The sequence below is a fragment of the Megalobrama amblycephala genome, linkage group LG22 (genome assembly GCF_018812025.1).
Source record: "Megalobrama amblycephala isolate DHTTF-2021 linkage group LG22, ASM1881202v1, whole genome shotgun sequence".
In the NCBI taxonomy this organism is placed as follows: domain Eukaryota; kingdom Metazoa; phylum Chordata; class Actinopteri; order Cypriniformes; family Xenocyprididae; genus Megalobrama; species Megalobrama amblycephala.
Genome location: NC_063065.1, coordinates 9,361,500 through 9,375,042, shown reverse-complemented (window position 1 = coordinate 9,375,042; position 13,543 = coordinate 9,361,500). Strand labels below are relative to the sequence as shown.

General features: G+C 38.2%; 1 pseudogene; it reads right to left on the bottom strand.

Annotated features, from left to right (window-relative positions):
• Positions 1 to 3,335: 3,335 nt before the first annotated feature.
• On the bottom strand, positions 3,336 to 7,446 carry LOC125258625 (annotated as a pseudogene).
• Between the last annotated feature and the right edge of the window lie 6,097 nt (positions 7,447 to 13,543).

The following is a 13,543-nucleotide window of genomic DNA, read 5'->3' as shown; positions in this document are numbered from 1 at the left end:
GTCAACGCGGAATTGAGGTATTTCTGTGGAGGTGCAAGACTTCTGCTTTATTAGCCGCTATAGGGAAATAACGAGAAGAATATTAAAGTGCAGTAGCCTAAACTATAAAAATAAGGTGGATAAGCATGAGCGTTTGACGCGAGTGCTCTGTATAAGAATACGTCTGCGCATGCGCGTAATCTTTCATTACAGAGGCTGCGTCCGAAAACCTAGGTAGGCCAACCCGGAAGTTAGCGGCGCACGGGTTCCCTCGGTTGAAAGCCTATGCATTTTTCCCATAGACTTTTGGAAAATCGCAGAAAATAAGCTCTGTGTTTAACAAAGGGTTATGACACTTACACGTTTTGTCTATCAAGATAATCTTTACAAGTTAACACAACATTTATAGATTTTGAAGCCTATAAAGTCATCAGATATAAAAGGCTAACAGTAGGCTATAAACGGACTACAGTACACCATAGTCGCGGATCAACGTCGTCACCACCAAGCTTCCTCAAACTGTATAGAAAACAACTTTATTTAAAAACATGTTCGCTGATTATGATCTGTGTTGTTATTAATACTTATCCACTTTTTCATGAGAAATGCTGTCCAAATTTCCCGTTTTTAACGATGACGTCTAAAGTCCCCGCCAAAGGAAGTAGTCCCTTTTAGCAATTTGTTAGCAACCGCCGATTTTAAGACACAGTAAAAGTTTAAAAAATCACAAGTGGGTTATAACTGGTGTGTTTTGTCATAGATCAAAACGTGAAAGTATTTAGAGGCTTCGTTAACCACAGACCTTATTTCAGGCGATTTAGCAAAAACCCATTTTAAAAAAAAACACTTTACGGTGTTGGAACCGGAAGTCCTAAAATGCTAACTTGCTTCCGGGTTTTGCCTACAAAAATGCGTCATCCCTGAGGCACTCTATAACTTGCACGGCAGCGTTTGTGCATGAAGATACCTCACGAAATTGATTTCAGACAGACTTCTGAGGCAGCGTAACAGTTTAATGATCTACAGCAATATAGCACGAACTTTGGTGAGAACTAAACAAATATTTAATTATTACAGTAGTAATTTCTCGATAGAAATGATATCAAATTTAAAATATGTTGGTCAAAATTGTATATTTATACACAAAATGAGCAGCAAACGCAACTTTCGGACGCCATCTTTATTTTTCTAGCTCAATTGTCACAGAATGGAAAGCACAGGATTGTGGGATATCAAAGGCAGCTAAGGATACATCTATGCTTTCTTCAAAAATCGATCTGAGGAAGGTATCTCATGAGACAGGAAGTGAAGCTAACATTGGATTCGGACGTGTCTTGATGCCTTACTACCTTGAAATGTGTCCTCAGAAGGCAGCATTTTCCAGTTTTCGGACGCAGCCAAAGTGATATCGTCAACTACTGTACTTGCCCAGCCAACACAGCATGGTGATTGATGAACTGAACTGAACTGAACACTGCTCAGTGTGCACACTACAGGCTGTTAAATGTAACACAGAAACATGCTGGAGTTAATGAGATAATTAGGTGATAACGAGCAGAATCACCAAAGGACAGAGAAACAACAAGAACTACGACTTCAGCCACAGCCTTCGATGAAATCAACTGAAGATATAAGACATTAAATCTCTGAAGATCTGATTTAACATCTCCACAAACAGCATTACCAGCTTCACTTATTACTAACCAGACTGGCTTTATCTCTGACATACACTCTTATTGAGAATTACCAGAGGTTTAGATGTTGATGATTTGTTGAAAATAAGTTTGGTTTGATGTCACCGTGGTCGAGGTCAGCGCTTACTTCAGTTAGGCAGTTTGACTCTTGACTGTATTAGTGTTTTTCTGGTTGCTCTTGCTGTTTGTTATGGCAATAAAAACAAGAGACAATATGGTCAGCTGCTAGATGATAAGAATATATAATATTAAGAATAATATTTTCATGGATTACAACAATAAAAATGTTTCAAATCAGAAAATTTGAAAAAAAAAAAAAAAACACACTGTTCACTAAACACTTCAAACCTGCTGCAAGATTCATTCACACACAGAGACATCAAGAATCAGCGTATGAATCTCAACAATGGTCACATGCTTCATGCTGCAATGCATTCTGGGAGTCATGGATGAATTTTGTATGAGGCACCCAGAATGCATTGCGGCATGAAGCATGTTCTTGATGTCTGTGTGAAATCTTGCAGGATTTTTGAAGTATTTAGTGTACATTGCATTTTTCAGTTTTATTATTTTGATCCGATTTTTTTTTTTCACTTTTATTATTCTAGAAAGATCAGCTCAAAGTTAATCACATTATTTCATATAAAGTTCAATCATTAGATCAGTGAATAAAGCCACTACATGATGACAATTATATTCTTAGCATCAAACAGCTGATAACAGCTGACTACATTTCCTTTTGCCTTTCTTGCCATAACAAACAGCAGTCAGAGAAATACTGACACTAAATCAGTCAAGAGTCAAACTGCCTAACTGAAGTAAGCACTGACCTCGATCACGGTGACATCAAACCAAACTTATTTTCAACAAATTATCAACATCTAAACCTCTGGTAATTCTCAATAAGAGCTTCTGTAGGCGTGTAACAGAAATAAAGTCAGTCTGGTTAGTAATAAGTGAAGCTGGTAATGCTGTTTGTGGAGATGTTTAATCAGATCTTTAGTGATTTAATGTCTTTTATCTTCAGTTGATTTCATCGAAGGCTGTGGCTGAAGTCGTAGTTCTTGTTGTTTCTCTGTCCTTCGGTGATTCTGCTCGTTATCACCTAATTATCTCATTAACTCCAGCATGTTTCTGTGTTACATTTAACAGCCTGTAGTGTGCACACTGAGCAGTGTTCAGTTCATCTGGGCTAACCCAGGTGGGGCCTCCATGGAAACCGTGGACAAAAATGTCTGGGCCCCAGTTAGACACCCCAGGTGACACCCATCTGGGCCCCACCATGCTGTGTTGGCTGGGTGTCTGGCACAGAGCCGTTAAATATGTTTTTTCAGCGGCTCTGGTCTGGCATTCGTAATACAGCATGGTTTTTTAAGTCATTTCGCGGATACGTGTGAACGGGGATAGTTTTTATAATGTTGTCATCTGTAGAAAGAAAAAACGTTTCCGTTTTTAGTACATCGTTGTTGTGTAAACGTACCCTAAATCAGCATAATTTCCTTGCAAAGGCGACCCAGGAAGCAGAAATGTTGCCTGCCTTTGCAATTCTAACCATACAATATGTTATATATTTTTCTGAATAGCAAAGGGAAGAAAGAAAAGAGAAGAAAAATCAAGGTGCCAAAGACATTGTACCATAGAGAGTTAAAATGACACTAAACATAATCTTGAGAAATGTTGCATGGATTGTTTTTTTAAGCTCATATTAGTTCAAAGATGAGATTAAAAATAACTCATAAAATTGTGGTGCGACTGCTCTGCAAGGGATGAGTGAGTCTAAAATATGTGCGTCATCTTATGATGAAGTTTGTTGTGTCATGAAAGCAGAACAACAAGCTTTTTATAGGTCTAAGATTTTGTTTATATGAATATAGTGAATTAAATAAAGGACCAGTTCTATTTCAAGGGAAGGAATCTATTCTTTGTCTTGAGGAAGCATCGGATATATTTTAATAATCACAAATGACCATATATCAGTTTCTTAACAGACAAACCTAACCTGAATATGTTGGTAGTTATAACAGGAGTGTAAACATGACAAAAAGCTCTCTAAAGTGAGTTGGTAATGTCCTCTGAACTTCTCAGTTAGGTGGCAAGAAGTATATGAAATCTGCAAGGTCCTTGACATAATCATAGATCATAGAGGGCCTCCAGAACAGTAGCGATAGACCAGGCCTGTGTTTCACAACTGAATGGACAGTACTGTCCGTTTTCATTGGTCAGCTCAGGTAAACCCTTCCAAGGTGATCTAAAGCAAAGACAACATATGAGCTGCTGTATACTGTGCAAATGACTCAAATATTCAATACAAGAAGTACAATTTTTGTTTTTGTGCGAGATCTGTAATACCTTTCTAAATGGGTATAAAGTCGAGACAGGACATTCTTCACCAGGTACACGCTTTCGTTGTACTTCTCTTGGCCCATTTTCTTAGCGAAATAAAGTTTGGCTCGTAAGAAGTATCCAACTGGCCACAGCCATTCCTGAAAACGAATTATGAAATGTGCATAGTTTAAAAAACAAAACAAAAGAAATCTCTCAAATCAGAGACAATTTATACTTACAGGTCCTTGGTGATAATTGAATCCTTTCGCACAGTTGTAGTTGTCATTATCCAAAGCATTGTCATAAATGCCGCAATACACCAGATCACTGTTAGACAAATACAGACTTAAGATGAACCCAAAATATGTTGGAAATGAACATTCATTAATATGTTTCATAAATGTTTACTTTTTGATTATTATTGTTGCCTCTAATAATTTAAAATCAGGCACATAATTTCCAACCTATTTTGGGTTCATTTTAAGCCAGCCGTATAGTAATTTTAACCAAAAGTTGGGTTAAATAAAACTTCCCAGCACCGTGGGCAAGCATTTAACCCAACCGCTGGGTTAAAACAAATCCAATCACTGCATTTGTCCATTTTCAACACAACTTGGCTTGTTTTTAACCCATCTTTTTTTAGAGCGTACATGCAAATGACTTCACCGATGCAACACTTATCAGGCCAGTCAGCCAGCCAGAAGAGCACACTCTTAACACAAGTGGCTGCTTAGGCAATAGGAAGACGGCAGGTGTTGTTTTCTACTCACTCTGGGTCCAGTGTTTTCATTCCCAGAGGACCGAGCAGCTTCTTTTCAACAATCTCTGAAGCCTTCCAGGCTCTGTGCATTGTAAACAACTCTGGTGCCTGGTGAAGCAAAGTAGTGTATAATATAGCAGCCTCCAAATATATATATATATATATATATATATATATATATATATATATATATATATATGGGGTTTTTTAACAAGCGCTAAGACTCACCACCACCATGGCGATGGTGAAATTAGGCCTGAGCTGGTAGTCACACCAGGGGCTAGAGGCCCCATAACTGTCTTTGTAAATGCATTTTTTGTGGACCAAGTCAGGATGTTGCTCATTTAGGTCCGCAGGGTCATCTGACACATAGAATAACCTTTCAAAATTCTCTTGGATCAGTTGATTCCACTCCTTATATGTCACTGACTGTTCTGCTCCTGGACATACCGCATTTTAATGGTCATAATCGATCATTAAAATATATGAAAAGTGATTATCCTGAGTGATTATGTTTATGTTCTGTCTGTTTTATTATCCTGGACTTCTAGCATGTCATAAGCCACATGTGTTGCTTTGTTTGATTTTCCCACCACTCTTTAGTTGCCATGGTTACTGATATGATTAGTTCTTTTAGTTTAGCTATTTATCATTAATTATTCTTGTCTGTACCACTACCTAGTTTCCTTTAGTTTCTCAGTTCATTGTCTGTTGTTGTTTGTGTTGGGCACATTGGTGCGCATGATTTATTATTCTGTGTGAATTACATAATTAAATTACTTTGTTCCTGGAACTTTTGACTCTTCTTCATCTTTAGAGCTTTCTAAGTGTGACAGTTACTGGCTCCTTTGAAATAAATGTTATAGGGGACGTACCATCTTTGTGTATTGTGACAGAGGAGTATGGAAAATTTCCACTCTCATTCACCGCTGACTTACTTACTTACAATCTCCACCACAGAGCTATCCCTGAAGATAAACACAACACTATCAACACATGACATATGGAAGACTGGTTTATCCAGACTCGAAGCCACTTAGTCTCAGTGTTTCACATTGAAAGCATTTTTTTGTTCTAAATATAGTGCAGCATTATTATAGAGGTTTAGCATGACAGGTATGTTTGTAGGTAATTGGTACTTGGGTATCGGCTGGAACACCTCTATTATGGGCTTTGTCGCTCTCTCCCATTTTATCCATCCACGTCCCACAGTTGAAGTGATTTCCACTGTAAACAAAGCCTGTCTTGGCCTCCACGTTAAAGCCTATGTGGCAAAGCAATAGCGAAAGCAAGGTATGGTTAGAGTAGAGACAGACATGGAAAAATAGAGTCCTATTCATTCATAGAAAATGACTCACCTTCATCTCGCATGTTGCGGTCGATCTGATCATTCCCTGCATATGACGCTGCATAGCCTCTTGAATGACCACATATAATGGCTGGTCGTGATCCTGATTCAAGTCATGAACAAAAAAAAGAACAGTGTTCAGTCAAACTGAAACAATGGCAAAAAAAATATAATGTTTTAATATTCTTTACATTTTTAAAGAATATTCTGGTTACACTTTTCAAAAATGTCATTCTGAAACTGGGGCTGTTAAGCTACAAAATTATAAAAAAGCACCATAATAGTATGGTATCATAAAAATGCAATGTTTATTAAATTCCAAAGTCAAATATTTTGGATGTTATATGGAAGTTAAGTAGATTAGGTAATATTAAAGACAAATACCAGCAATATAATTTAAGAAACAATATCTAAAATCTTAAAGGGATAGTTCATCCAAAAATTAAAATGTTGTCATTATTTATACAGGTTTGGAACAACTTGAGGGGGAGTAAATGATCACAGAATTTTCATTTTTGGCTGAACTATCCCTTTAAGAGTCTGAAACTTACACTTAGATTAGAATATGAGCAAAATGACACATTTTCATAAAAATGTTCATTAAAAAAGGCCTTAAAATGTTAACCAATGCTAATGTAATAGGTAATTGTGAAACAAAATCATAAAAATTAAATGTTTTTTTATTTTTTATTTCAGTGGCTAATATTTTGGATGTTATATGGAATTTTAGTAGATTAATCAACAATCTACTAAAGCATATAGGGCATATTTAGTTGCCATATTGAATTTAATGGGGATGAAAACGAGACTGGGAGGGATAAACCTACATGTCCTTACAATGGCACGCATTGTATAAAGGTTCATAGATGTAACTCAACTTTTAAATCTGATTTATGGAGTTTTACTGCATTTTCTTTGAAAGATGTTTCATCAGATGAACAATCAGTATGTTGTTAAACAGTTAAAAGTTACACACTGTAATTCTATCCCTCACAGACTATTCCTGTCAAAAAATTAAATATGGCACTATCCCTGACTTAAGATCTATTGTACTATATCAAGTATCATAAGCAATCAGAGATTGTTTCCTTTCTTCTTACCACTGTCCCCAGGGGCTGCGCCTCAGAATCATCAGTGGGATACATATGTGACACAGGGCATGTTAGAATATCTGTGCCATTGGGCACGATGTTACAGTAGTCCTGGATACACTGAAGCCACCACCATACTGCATCACGGCAGTTATAATGGGCTGCGACACCCTGACCCAGCAGATTAGGGATCTGCACAGAGGAAAGTTTATAGAGAGTAGGGACCTCTGTGATATAACTGACTTGCATTTTAAACCTGGCCAAAAATAACATGTATATAGTGACATAATAATGTATTTATACACTGTATGATGTTTACATTTCAAATCAATTAAAATAATTATTACTGATGTACAGATACAATTTAACTTTTTTTTATAAAAACGTTTTTTTTTTAAAAAAAGCGTTAACTTAGGTTGAAGCTAACTGTTGTATTTATTTGACTTTTTTTTCCCACAAAAATTTAGTTTGAGATTTGTTTGTTTAATTGGTGGACCTATGGCTAAGCTAACGCTGCTCTGCTCTCTGGATCCATGATTTTTGCTTAATCAGGAACTGAGGCTACTTCTCAGACACCATTCTTAGCAATGGTGTTCCTCGGGGCTGTGTACTTTCGTCTGCTGTATTCACTAAAAAAATCAGGTAACCTGTCATACTCGTCATGTTTCCTGACAACAATGATTGGCCGCATTTTCATAATACATCCCCAGGACAAAAAAACCCAAAACATTCTTTTCATTCCATTTCATTTGATGCAAATGGTTTTGAAACCATATCAGACAACTGTGCATACACACAAATTTGTGTGTGAAATTTGAATGTGAAAGTTTTCAGGAACAGATAATGATTCGCTAATAACTTCATATTAAAGTGTACAACTGAACAACTGAAATCACACATACAAAAAAAAAAGTCACATATTCTTGGTGGCATATAGACAATATGTAATGGGAGTTTCTTGGCCTAAAAAAGGCCATGTTTAAGGAAATTTAAAGCATGGAATAAATATAAATAGTATAATAAATCACATTTACAGTAGTGGCAACAATAATGGCAAAATAACATGGCACTATGTAACGTGAAATATGCATGAGGTATGTACATACAGCGCTGAACCACTTTCTGACCTGTGAAAAATCAGAAGTATTAATTTAGACACAAGTGCAATTTTTTTTACATTTTTGTTAATCTGTTCCAAATTGCACACCAAACTTTATTACTTAAAGAGTAACTTTAAGAAAGCTTTGTGTTCTGAAGATGAACGAAGGTCTTACGGGTTTGGAACGACATGAGGGTGAGTAATTAATGACGGGTGAACTAACCCTTTAAGAAAAAATAGTCCTTTCCTACCTCCCGCAGAGCTCCGCCTTTATTCATCAGGCGAGTGCTCACGTAATTGATCATCCAATCACCTTGCCTGAGATTGTCACAGAACGGATGTCCGAGGTCATTTGTCCTTTTATGAAACCCATAGGCACCATGATTACATTATAATGACATTATATTTTTGTTGGTTTGTTTGTGGTTAAACTTTTTTACTTTTTTCATGGCAAAGTATTTATATAAAGATTCTTTAAAAATAATATAAAGTGCACAAAAAAAAAAGGTTTGGAATGACATGCGGGTGAGTAAATTTTATTATAATTATAATTATTTAAAAATTTTAAGCCATGAATGATAGAATAAGTGACAAATAATTGTCATTAAATATTAAATAGGATTAATTTCATTCTGTGTGCGTTTGATTACCTGAAAGCAATTACACTACCAGGAGTGAGCTTTTCAAACAAAATCTCCTCAACAAACTCTTTGCGGCCATTTGTGCTGGCATCTCTCTGTTTTCACTGTCCTTAACTGAAAACAAACACATGTTTATATTCAGGCCTACAACAACAAGCTTTGCACACAAGTATTAAAGTAACTTTACAATTAGAAGCTACTGAACTCTCAGCAGAAAGAGCATACCAAACGAGGAGCATGCCAACAAATGCCCTCAATTCACACAGAACAGGTTCTTTGTCTGTTAGTCTTTTCTCTGCCTGAGGACAGCATACAGATATAGGTGTGATCCTGACAACCCTCCCCTTCATGTCACAGCACAGCTGCACCAAGCACTAGTGTCACGTTACCTGGACATGTTCACGGATCACTACTGTATAGTTTGGCAAGCCATTAATGCACGTCTCATCTTTCACATATGACTCAGCGTTTCTCTCCACTGTGCGTGCCTCTAAAATCACCTCCTCGATTTTACCTGCGTAATGAGATGGCAGATTAGAAAGAGCATGTCTAACTGGTTTACAAGAACTACTGATTCACAACAAGTTGAACTCCAGTGACATTTGAAGAGAAAATGAAATGTCAAACTACTTGATGTGCTCTACTGTACACAAAATTAGATGACTTTGATTTCAACAATGTAATTGGAAAGCAAAGAGCGCTTAGCACTATAAGTGTTCGCGTCTGTTCCTGGGATGTACATAGGGGCACCATTGGTGTGTTTCTGGGTTTTTAAAGGCTGTTCGAGACACAGTCACAACAGACTGATGTGTGCTGGGGCAATGCCGGGTCACTGCCAGTTCTTGGTGGAGTCCAGCTTTCCTGCCATTATACCAGTCTGGAGGTTCACCTTCCCAACAGAAGAAGGCAGTGCATCAGGATTCCATTTGGGGTACAGACGCTTTTCCTTTACTACTGAAATCTGAGTAGAAAAATGCTGGTTGCTTTAGTAGTTAAATTAGTGCTGGCTGATACTACACCAACACCATTATGTGGGCAAAAAGCATGAACTTACATATTTACATTAGTGATAGGAAACCGAGGCTTTCTGAAGTGTTTGAGGCTTTCATAAAATTGTGCCGAAAAATGGTTCTTTACTTGAAGCGTTTAACACAGTGCGCATTAGTGACATCTGGTGGTCAGACTTGTTTTCTGCACCATATCTAAATCATTGCGGAGCAGATCTATGGTTTGAAAAAGCACGTGACCAAACAAAGCATCGGAACTCCTTGACATTTGGAATCACTCTTGTCTTGAATCAGTTCTATCTAATCTGATGTAATCTCATCTAAATTAATTTCTGACAATGAGACCACAACTTGTGTCATGTGTAGCCTAGTCAACGGATTCACATATTGATATATACAATAATATAAAATAAACAATGATGTGATCTTAATTGATGTGAGTAGTTAAAAAAATATTTTAGATGAGCTGTTTAACCCTTATGTTCTGTTCGGGGTCTCTGAGACCCCAGGAATAAAACATAATTAAATGCATTTTCCTTTATGTATCAATGAAGCGCCAATTTTTTCAAACCAGCTGTCCTGACTTTCCGATACTGCATGACGTTCGAAGCTTCAAACGTCATCAATCACATGGTATTCTCATTTTGATACAAGCATCGGTACAATGTGTGACTCTTTGAGGAGGCCGCCGCGGCTCGCGTTCCTTGTGGTCGGCTCAGATCATGGGGTTCACAGATTAATCTGACAGAGGGATTAGAGACGCCTTACGTCTGCCCTTACCTGCCAGGTTCAGTGCCGTTTCCCAAGTGGAAGCACACTCTGCGGTTTCTTCCCCCGGGTTGAGGCACCGGTATTTACATGTCCAGCTCTGAGGAGGTGGATATTGTGATATCGATCTGAGTGTAACGGAGGCCAGCTAGTAGTCTGATCTCAAGAGATGCTCTAGCGACTGATGCTGGGGTTGCAGCCTTTAGACTCCTTGTTAGAGCATCTGACTCCCACATCGGAGACCCGGATTCGAGGCCCGCACAAAGCGGGGTGAGTAGGACCTGGCTAGAGGGGTTACATTGGTGTTGTGACCTGGATAGGAGTGAGGTTTAGGGGGGTGAGTGTAACGAAGGCCAGCTAGTAGTTACTGTGCGAGTAAACCTCACTCCTCTAATTACAAGAGATGCTCTAGCGACTGACACTAGGGGTTGCAGCCTTTAGCCTCCTCGTTAGAGTGTCCGACTCCCATGCTGGAGACCCAGGTTTGAGGCCCGCGCACAGCAGGGCAAGTAGGACCCGTGTAGAGGGGTTACATGAGGACTCGCCACCTCACACACATATCGTGTTTTTCAAAATCACACGTCTATTATTCTAACATCAAAAACAAACCAGTTATGTTTAAAAGCCATGATTATTTTCTGTTTATTTGAAATATTCAGACCGTGATATACTCGTCTGATTGTTTATTTGCTCCATTTAATTTTGAGAAATTAAATAAAATATCTTTCTGATTTTGTAAACTTACAAATATTGAAGATATAACGAACAGCAGTTTGAATCGTGTTCCTCCCTGTGCTACACTACAAAGCGAGTGGGGATACACACAATTTATGTGTTGTTTGCTGGGAGTGAAGCATGCACGTCAGCTCACAGTTGACTGTTCCTTCATAAAAATGTGTAAAGAGAAGCATGTAGCATGTAGCACATAGATTAAGTCTGCAATAAAGAATATATGGTTCGGATCTCGCGTGTGCCGAGGCTGTGCATAGATTACGTGCCCGTAATTTATATATATATATATGTATGTATGTATGTATGTGTATTTATGTATATTTGGAGGGAACTGAGCAGACGGGTTTCCCTTTTTTTGCCAACCCTGCCACCTCATGTGCTTCAGGGCGCAGCGATTTCCAGCGATCCCCCAAGAAGAGGAGGGTCGTAGAGCAGGCAGTTCAGATGTTCCCTGCCGGTTCACCGTTTCAGGGCACTGGACTGACCATTCATCCAAAAAAAAAAAATGAACGCTTGGGGACAGACGACACAGCTGAAGTCTTCGTGTTGTAAGACAGATCTGAGGACTGTCATTATCGCTAAGGCCTCGAAGAGGTCTTGACGCCAGTGGCCTGGGACCTTTGAGGGCAGCCCCCTCCGAAGAGGGTCCTTTATCACACTACATGGTATCCGCCCCTCCTCGGGGCCCTCAGCGGGCTGTTCTGCCAACCCTGTCTCCTCAGGGTGCAGCAGTCTCCGCCGACATTTGACTTGGTTGTTCCCTGCCAGTTTGCCGCTTCAGGGCACCGAGTCGAATGCTCAAAAAACACCAGAGGCCAGTCTCGAGAGACTGGTTCCCTTAGTAGAATTTCTGGCAGAATGGAAGCTTCTTCCAAATATTTCTCAAAGGGTACTGCTTACAAAAGAAAAGGGTTACAGAATTCAGTTCGGGTCTCGCCCGCCCCAGTTCAATGGCGTCCTCCCTACGGTGGTGGACCCCTAGCTGTCTCTGGAACAGGAAGTTCTGACGCTCTTGCAAAAAGGAGTTATAGATAGGGGTTCTCCTCCCAGCAAGCTGTCAGGGTTTTACAGCCGGTACTTCATTGTTCCAAAGAAGGATGGAGGGTACTTTCATTTATCCATCCATCCTCAGCACAGGAAGTTCCTCAGATTTGCTTACGGGGGCGAAGCTTATCAATACAAGGTTCTTCCTTTCGGCCTAGCACTTTCACCCCGTACCTTCACGAAATGCATGGATGCAGCTCTGACTCCTTTGAGACTCCAGGGAATTTGTGTGTTGACAATTTTTTGACATTAAATTGACATAAATTTTTTGATGTCAACACACTGTTGAAATGTATGTCGAAAAAACATCAAATTGACATTAATTATTTTTACATCAATTTGACATTCACACACTGATGTCAAATTGATGTCGAAAAAACATCAAATTGACCAATTTTTTTTAATGTCAAATTGATACATTTTTTTATGTCAAATTGACACATTTTTTTGTCAATTTGATGTCAAAAAAAGCCCATCAAATTGACGTAAATTTGAAGTCAACACACTGATTTCAAATTGACATTAAAAAAAAACCATCAAATTGACGTCAATTTTTTTACGTAAAATTGACATTTTTTTACATCAATTTGACGTCAACACACTGATGTCCAATTGATGTAAAAAAAAAAAAAAACCCATCAAATTGACGTCAATTTTTTGACGTAAAATTGACATTTTTTTACATCAATTTGACGTCAACACACTGATGTCCAATTGATGTAAAAAAAAAAAAAAACATCAAATTGGTGTCAATTTCTTGATGTCAATTTGACATCAACACACTGGTTTTTTCACTGATTCCACAATTCCACACTGTTGTCAAATTGATGTCAATTTGACGTCAACATATGACTTAACTTTTTGACGTCAATTTGATGTCAACACATTGATGTCAAATTGATGTCGAAAAAAAAAACCCAATTGATGTACATTTTTTGACATCAACACATTGATGTCCAAATAATGTCGAAAAAAACATCAAATTGGTGTCAATTTCTTGATGTCAATTTGACATCAACACACTGGTTTTTTCACTGATTATAGTATATTTTTTT